Genomic DNA, 10,134 nt, shown 5'->3' on the forward strand with positions numbered 1-10,134 from the left:
TCATTTTGAAGCCATTGCCGATGAGGCACTCAAGGTGTCAAGTTTTCTAACACAAATAGTATGAAATATATTAGGGCTAGAAGCAACCAAAGTGGTTGTAATTACCGATTTTAGTAACCTAGAGACCCTTCATATTTTTCACTATATCATGATAAATATATTAAAAACATCATATGTAGGAAAATAAAAAGTCATTTGAAACCCCAACACTTGGTGTGGTAGGAACCACTCACATGAATAGTCTAGCAAGCTAAAAAGGTATACCATTTGAAGACCAACTTTGTTCAAAATAACACGGTGGGGAGACCACCAAAAGAAGAAAAACCAAGAAGGGAAGAAAATCCATTTGGGGAAGAACCATAAAGTTCTTAAGGGTCTAATAGAATTTAGAACCCTTAGTGAAAACACAGCCAACAAAGAAGTGAATGGTCCTAAAGAACAATTCTTGGTATCAATTATTTACTCTCAAATAAACAATAAAATGGTGGTCATATATCAACAATCAATTATGTTGATGTGGAAGTGGTTAGATGTACCATTTTGAATGTCACAATATCAATAATATTAATATTAGTATTATTAGTCAAGTTTATTAATATTAATATTGTTATGATTAAACATTTTTAAATCTTGATTGTGACTCACTAAAGGTGACCTTAGCTATGGAGGTTGACATTGTTTGACTTTGGTCAACCATGATTGAATATAATTGAATATGGTTGGACTATGAGGATGGATTTGAGTGAAAAAAGTTGATTGTTGTTAAATATGGTAAAAATAGCCTTAAGAATCATTGTACATTATTGAAATATTGACTATGAAAGTTGATTTTGTTTGATTAGTTCAACTAATGTGTTTGACTATGTTTGACTATTAATATTAATCAATAATTATAATAATAGGAGATTATGTTTGAGAAAATTTAAAGAGTATTGGCTCTTAAACATAATCATGATTAGTCAAAAATAGTGAAATATAGTCTACCAAATTGGTAAACCAATGTGTTTTAAGCCATATTAATATGAATACTAATAAATATTTTTAAAGTTTGATTATGGGTAAGCATGGTTTAACCATGGGTAAATATAGCTTCATAAATTTGACCATGGTTGACCATAGTTTTCTACGATATATTATGGTTGTCTATATTAATAATGTATGGCTACCGCTGACCATGTTTTACCATGTTGACCTAAGTTGACAATGTTTGACAATATTAACCATTGATGTCCATGTTGAGAATGGGTTGACCATGGTATTGAAAGGTTGGTTATAGTGAATATGATTAACCAAAGATGACCATGATTGATAGTGGTTGACATAGTTTTCCCATGTATGAACATGATTGGCTAGAGTTTCACATATTTGGCCGTAGTTGACCATATTTTTATATGATATATTATGGTTGCACATTTTGACAATGATTGACCACGTTAAACCATAGAGACCTTCATTGATTATGTTCAGCCATTCTAACTTTGGTTGACCCTGGTTGGCCATTACAAATGGGTAGAGTGAGTGATTTTCTAAGTTGAGAGGGATGACCATGGTTGACCATGGTTGACTATGGTTGACCAAGGCTAACAATGGTTGATTGTGGCTAACTAAGGTTGTGCATATTTGAGCATGGGTAATAATGAGTGACAATGATTAACAATATTGGAAATGTTTGACCATATATAACCATGGTAGAGTTTGTTTGTTTAAAATTACCTTTTATTTTTTACATTTAAAATTAATGAATAAATAAAGTAAATAATAAAATTAAATTTGCATTCTAAAACTATGAAGATGTATATTCTTTATGGAAAAAAAAATCCATTATACACTGACTGCTGCAAGTATAACAAGAATCAATCTCTCCACCTGAACCCAACCCCAATTTACAAACCTCTTTCCGCTAATAAGATGAATGAAAAGGATGAAAGAGGATACCTCATTGGTATTTTCATTGCATTCAATGCCATATTCATTTTTCTAGCAAGGGTGTACTATCCTTTCGTGCCATTTGTCTCTCTTAGTGCTCATATTTTAAGAAAAAATATTTATTTAGAATATGTGTTTGAATTATTACAGCATTTTGCATCAGATGACTGGCGGGTCCTCCACTCCTCACCCACTGTTTTGTTCAATGAAATGTTTTTTAATTTCTAACTTGGTGTCTGGAAATCAAATGATCCATTCAATTACTACTAGATAATGAATGGGGTTTAGGCTCTAGTTTCCACAAATTTGTCGAAGACTAAATGGAACATGTTTGATGAAATTCTATTGTATTTCAAATGATGAAACCCTCTGCAAGTACTGTAAAACTTTTCAATGTAGAGCAATCCCATGGGAAGATGTTGAAGTGCTATCCGTAGAGAATTTCAAGACATTTGTTCTCGTTGAACTAATTGAACTGGGTATCGAGATTCCTGTGTAATTGCTTCCATATGAGATTTTATATATCAGGGTGCGTGAGTGAAAATATGCATGGCGAATTTCACGATATTCGGTTTTGAAGCCAATTAAATTTTCAGGATATTCGGTATTTAAATTGCGATGAAATTAATCGAGAAATTTAGTCTTTTCTATATTAATGTATTTGGTTATTTGTTAATCCTTTATTTAATTCTAATATCCTATTATTTAAAGAGTGGTTCAAACCAGCCAACTAATATATGATTTTATCCAATTATTATTTATTATTTAGAGAGTGGTTCAAACCAGCCAACTAATATATGATTTTATCCGACAAATATATGATTTTATATGTAATAGAATTTGAATGAATGCAGTGTTGAGTTTTTCGGACCCACCTGGAAAACCTCCTGATTTTATTTCATATTTTGTCCCTCCTTGATTTTGACATGGTATCGGAGCATGAAATCACAGGCCTGTGTGCTGTTTATTGAGTGTGCTGTTTATTGAGTGAGGCGATTCCTTGAAGGTGTACTACGTAATATCTAGTGTCGAGAGCAAAAGCCTCTGCCTGGTGCGTGGTGTGTTGGATCGCGTGTTTAACGCGAGGCATCATCACATTTTTCCCAACCTGAATTTCACGCTGGTTGACTTTTTGCATTAGGTGGATTGGTTGGCAGATCGAGCGGATCAGATCATCGTGATCTGATTCCAGTTTGTGGCATTCTAAGGCCCGTTGATAAGAGGAGGGATGGTGTCGACCGTCCGTGGATTGGCAGATCCGGTAGATCGAATCAATGATGTTGATCTCAGGAGGCAAGGCATTCACGCATGAGGCCGACCTGTGGTGGATCGTTGCGTCGATGATCAATTACTTCCTGAGATCAATTGCAGGAAGTCGTGTAGTCTGTTCTCTGTGATAAGTGACCTGCAGGTCGTGTAGATCGAGTTGGATAATTGACTTGCGTGAGCGGAGTCAGCCTATGTAGGCATGGTTCGGTTGCAGAACGTGCACCTGTTTGAGTGGTGAGAGGTTTGGTGCGGAGCCACCATGGCGTTGAATCCAATTGCGTGGATTTGGAGCCGATCTCACATAGGCACAGAGGAGATGCCACGATTGGGCAACTAGAACACGAGCCTAGTAAGGTAGAAGTGGAGCAGCGAAAATCGAAGATCAATTGCAGGAGATACACACCCAGGCCACTGGTGCGTCTGCTAGGAGAAGATCACTGGTGTGGCTGTAATGAAGTGCAGATCGTTCGATATATCCGTGGCTGTGAAGGCACAATGTTCATGTGGGAGGCATAGTAGGCGTTGAAGCATGATACTTTTAATTTAAACTCTGAACAGTGAAGCACAATTTTTTTCCCTACGGAAGGTGAGCTGGCAGATCGAAAGCTTTAAAGCTCGATATCGATTACTATATTTTGACTATCAGAACTCGTTGGAGATCGCAAAGAGGATTGCTGTTGTGTTTCTGCTTGATTCTGAAAGTGCTTCATTCAAGGCTTAATTTGCTTGGTAGATTGACGGTGTGGTCGTTTTTGAATGCTCTGGATCACAACCCTCTTTCTTTTTCGACATCTCTTCAAGATCCGGGCTTCGTTCCTGTACCATCCACTCTTCCTTTTTAAACATATCAGGGGTTCAAATCGTCAACCCTTATCCCGATTGCAGACTCTGATCGCTTACTGACTTGCCTGTTTGGGCACACTTCTCATCATAATTGCTTATGGTCGGAAAGGCCCGGAACCTTATCATGTATAAAATTTAAATGTGGTACGTACGTCTGCAAACTGTGATTGTCTCCGGGCCATCCGGCAAGTGGGGAGCTCAAGATATGGAATTCAATTAAACTTACTGAGCTACACCGCCCCGCGGGTCCTAGCCTGTGAAAATAAACACAGCGAAAGGCTAAAGCATTGTAAATTTGGGTGGAGGAAAAATATCATCCTAGATGAAGTGCTGGGCTTCCAGTGGCATGGTCTTAAGTCAATTTATTTTTAATGGTTCGAAATTTTTATTTAAATTTTTAAATATGATTGCTTAAATTTATGGAAAAGTCAGATTCAAAGATAACAATATATAAATATTAGTATTATTTATAAATTTAATATTAATATTTTCATGGTTATAGGTTATTAATATTTTGATGGTTATTAATAATTAGTATAATTATATTTACTAATGTGGTTGATATATCTCAATAGGCATATATGAAGCATATATACAACCATATTTTCCAATATAGTTGATATACACCCATAGGCTATATCAACCACATGAATAATTATTATGTGTATTTTTGTAAAACCCAACTATATAAATAATAACAACCATATTCTTATATATTTATATATTTATGATTATTATATTAATATTATTAACTTATAATAATATTAACAATATAAATTAATAATAATATAATTATTATTATCTTATTACAATAATCATATTAATAAAAATATTAATAATATTAATTAACAACAATAATTTTCATAACAATAATAATTTTAGTAAATATGGTTGACATACTCATAGGGCTTTATTTCTATCTATGGCACAATTTTAGCTAAAGAGCAATGAGGGGTGGTCGAAAGATATTAAGTGTAACATCGAAGTTAAAGAAGGTTGCCCACCCTATTTTGCATTTACATCGATAAGCTTGAAGGCTATTTAGAGGAAGATGACACGATCTTAGTTGGGATAGTTGTCATCCTTCTTCTCTATTCTGACGATATTGTTCTTTTCGCAAGGTGCCCATCTGATCTTGATAAGCAACTCAGGTTTCTTAAGGATTTCTGCTCTACCATGGGTATGACTGTTAACACTGACAAATCAAAAGTTATGATTATCAAATCCAAGAAGGACACTTACACTATTTTTATGTATGACAATAATAACTTGGAGGAAGTGTATTCTTACAAGTACCTAGGAATTGAAATTCATCACAAGCTCAACTAGAACCATAACATTGAGAGAAGGATTAATGCGGGGTGGAAAGTTTATTTTGGTCTTGAAAATAATTGTAAAACAGAAAACCTCATAATGTGGGATAAAAAGAAGTTCCTCTTTGAAACTTTAGTCACTTCTATTATCTTATATGGTTGTGAGGTTTCGGGTTGCAGCCTCTCCAGAGAATCATGGAGAAAGATTGAACAAATCCAGAAGCGTTTTATAACTTATAACCTGAAAATTAAAAGTAATACACCCTACCCTATTCTCCTTATAGAAGTAGGTCTTTCCCCTATTGAGAGCCTAGCTATGATTAGGTTTCTGCTGACAAGCACAAACTCAATAACATAGACAATCATAGACTTCCTAAGCTAGCTTTAAATTCCAGCCAAAACCACCTAAGGCTCAATCGAGGGTGGCATAAAGACACAAGGGCCTGGTTAAACTATTGGGAGATCAACGAGAATGATGCATTGCAAAACATAAATAACATTAAAGACATTGTTACTTCTAAGTTCAAAGAAAAAATGTGGTGTGAGAAAGATTTACTGGCTAAAAGAAAATTATGTTATTATAAGAAGGTCATCAAGCCCACCCTAGAAGATAAAAAATACCTCTCTATTTTAACTAGCTCAAAGAAGAAAATTAATATAGCAAAGATTAGAACGAATTCTCATGATCTCCATAGTGAAACAAGTCATTGGGTAGTTCCTAAAATTCCATGGATGGAAAGGATCTGCCATATGTGAGAATAGGAACATCGAGGATGAAGACCACTTCCTCTTAGAGTGCCCCTCATACAACCACATTAGATCTCAGTTGCACAATATTTGTTACAATACTGACCTTTCTAGCCTTTTACAATGTCAAAATTATAGTGAGCTCGGGAGGCTTCTCTCCAAGCTTTTTGAGCATAGGAATAAAATATTAAATCAAAATAAATAATTTGTTTCTTTAGGTCCAATAGACCAATGTTTGGTGTCAGCGGACGTTAACCATCATCATCATCATCATCATCATCAATAATAATAATTTATTATTCATTTTTTATAAAATGTAAATAAACAATTACTTATTTTATTAAAAAATAATATTTAATATTATTTTTAGAAAAAATATAAATATTTTTATTTTATTTTATAAGTTATAATAAAAATAATATTAATGATAAAAATTAATAAATAATAGGTAAATAGTTAATTATTCTTAAACAATAATATTATTTTTTAATTAAATATTATTAAATAATAATAAAATGAATATTAATTAAGTAATTAAAATAATAATAATTAATTCATATTTAAATAATAATAATTAGTAATGATCATAATTAATAATAATAATTAATTCTTTGTCACAATGTGACATTGGACCATGGTTCACCATGGTTGATTTTCATATTGAGACAAATCTTTGTCACAAAGCAACATTTGAGCATGATTTACCATGGTTGACTATGATTCACTATGGTTGACCCAAAGGAATAACAAACCATTGAGACTAGTATTAAAAACCCAAGATTGACCATGGTTGACCATGTTTGATTCTATAAAACATGCTTGACCATGATCAACCATGGGTGACGAGGGTTGACAATGATTGTCCATGATTTTTATATGGAGACAACGTTTTTCACAATTCGACATCCCACCGTGGTTGGTTATGATTGACCATGATTGATATTATAAACCCAAGTTAAAAAATAAACCCAAGGGATTCTAGTAAAACCCCATGATTGACCATGGTTGAAAATGGTTGACCATGATTGATATTATAAACCTAAGGGAATAAAAAAACCAAGGGATTGATAATATAAACCCAAAGGAATAATAAACCCAAGGGAATAATAAATCTAAGCGATAACAATTATAAACCAAAGGTATATAAAAACTAATATCAATATTATAAACCCTAAAATAAACATGGTTGACTATGGTTGATTTGCATATAGAGACAATCCTTGTCACAATGCAATGTTGGACAATGGTCAACCACGGTTGACCATGATTGATTTTCATATTGAGACAATCTTTGTGGGACGCAACATTAGACCATGGTTGATGATTTGAAAATGAGATCTAAGACAATAATAAGGTATTATAGACTTATGTGCATGGACTTCTCTATGTCATTTTATGTAATGGATCGATAAGATTGCGAAATGCACATACAATGAAGCAGGAAACAAAACATAATAGACAACACATAACATAGAGAATTTAATGGGGAGCTCACCCAATACTCCTGGGCTACATCTCCTGGTCCATCCTTTAGTGGTGACCTCTCTATTATGTCTTCAAGCAGAGTTCTTTTTACAATAGTGGGCTCACTTTGAGCCTTGCACACGACAAAATACAATTATAGGAGCTTTACTTGAACCTCTCAAGTTTTCTTTAAGTACACAGACTCCCTCAATTCTTTCTATCTCTGTCCTAACTCTGTCTCGGCATTTTCCTACAATACTGCCTCCTTTGCTTTGCTCTCTGTCTGTGGCTTTAAATCTAATGTTGCGTTGCCTATTTGTGTCAAATTCTCATCTCTTACTCTCCCCGACCTTTGTCCACTTCAAATCCCTCTTCCAACGTTATACAATCATTGCTTAACGCATAGAGAGGAGGTGGCCACCTATTCTATAACGTAAGAGTGACTTAGTCCCTAGAAATCCTTCAAAATCCCAAACGTAATTGCTTTCTGTTTTACATAGGAAAATGTATTTTAAATGGAGAAAGTCTGCGAAAAATCAATGTATTGGACTTCAAAAGTCCTTAAATCCACCTTATTCTCCTATCGGCTCCGTCTGTAGGGTGCCATTGCATGCCAAAATGGTCTGTCCCTTTGTATTTTCGAAATACATTAAAAACTGCGAAATAGATTAAAAATGGCTTTCAACTAGACTTGAAACAGTATACATTTCGTTTCACAAACCCTTTCATGTCTGGTTTATCACATCGTCCTTCATAATTCACATTTCGTTTAATAAAAGAAACTACGAAAATACGTTGAAAATTGGTCTTTGAAGGATCTAAAGATCCATACAATATGGTTTATAATGTTATCGGGTCCGGTCTATCGGATCACCCATATATATATATATATATATATATATATATATATATCTATATATATATATATATATATATATATATATATATATATATATATATATATATAGGCCTTATCCATTTCACTGATTGCCTCCACCGATTGCAATCTGCTGATCAGATCTGGACTGTTGATTGGCCAGATCTAACGGCTACTGTGTATTTCACTGTTCCGCCTCCAATACTCTATTTTTTTCACGGTTTTCACTTGTTTTGGCCTCTTGATAGTATAATTCCACCATTCTAGGGGTTCTTCATGTGCGATTGTTTTGATCTTTGGTATGTTTTTAAGAGGTTTTTCAAGACTTAGATAGTATTCTTGGATTCATTTGGATCACGCCTTTCCACTGAAAGAGGCTTTGGACCACCAAAAGTTGGTTTTCAAGTATCGTTTAAGTGAGGATACAGCTGCCTCACTTGCCCAATCTCTATGCATTTTGCACAGCTGGGTTTTGAACCTTTGAGTCCAACTCTAAGGTAATCCACGTCGCCTCTGCGTGTTGTCCTCACCTTCCTATCCAGAACTGTATCTTCGTATAGCTCATTGAGGTATTTAGGCAACAGATCGTTAATGGAAGGCAATTGACTTTGTTCTTCAGGATCCTCAATTAATGAAGGTTCAAACAATATTAAAATTTATGCATTTACTACTGAATAGATATGCATGTATGCTGGTAGATCAAGGCGGAAAGCATTCTCACCAATTTTCTCAAATACCTTAAAAGGCCCATATCTTATTGGCTTCAGCTTCTTCCCTTCACCTTGCATTCTCTCCTTACTAATATACAGCCAGACTTGATCACCAACTTGGAAGCTGTGCTCCACCCGATGTTTATCATGCCATGCCTTGTATTTGGCTTTGCTCTTTTTGAGCTGTTCCTGCACTGCCTAGTGAATTTCTTGGATCTGTTTAATGGATCTGGTTTCTTTGTCCACATCGTTGTGTCTAGCAACTGCTATGTCCTTTTCAAAGACAAAATCCAAGGGAGATCTTGGTATGAAACCAAAGCAGGTCTCAAAATGAGATCTCTGTGTAAAAGAATGTATAGCATGGTTGTAGACATGTTGCACATAACATAAGTGTTCACCCCAAAGCTTGTTGCAATAACCACTGAGCAACTAGATCACTGCCCTGTTGACTAACTCTGTTTGGCCATTTGTCTGTGGATGAAAGGCTATGCTTTTATTTAGTTTGGTGTCCATCAATTCCCACAGACTTGACCAAAACTTCCCAACAAATCGGGAGTCTCGATCAAATACTATGGAAGTAGGTAACCCAAAATGCACCCAGACATGCTGAAAGAACAATTTTGCTATTTGTTTAGCTATAATCGACTTATTACAGGGTATTAAAATACACATTTTGCTGAACCTGTCCACAATAGCATATAAATAGTCATGTCCCTTTCTAGATTTTGGCGATTTTCCCAAGGACGAGATGGAACTGGTAGTGGAGCGTACAAGCCCGGTTTTCTATTGCTGGGCTTTCTTTTAGCACACATGGTACACCCTCTTACATATCTAGAAATTGTTTCATGCATTTTTGGCCAATAGTAGTATCTTTGCAGCTGTGCAACTGTTTTACTTACACCAAAATGACCTGATATTAGAGAAGTATGTGCCTCCCTAATTATGTTAACTCTCTCTATTTGTGGAATGCATAGCTTTCCCAAAT

The sequence above is a fragment of the Pinus tabuliformis genome, chromosome Q (assembly GCF_031772625.1).
Source record: "Pinus tabuliformis cultivar Carrire ecotype Pingquan chromosome Q, CPIR1, whole genome shotgun sequence".
In the NCBI taxonomy this organism is placed as follows: Eukaryota; Viridiplantae; Streptophyta; class Pinopsida; order Pinales; family Pinaceae; genus Pinus; species Pinus tabuliformis.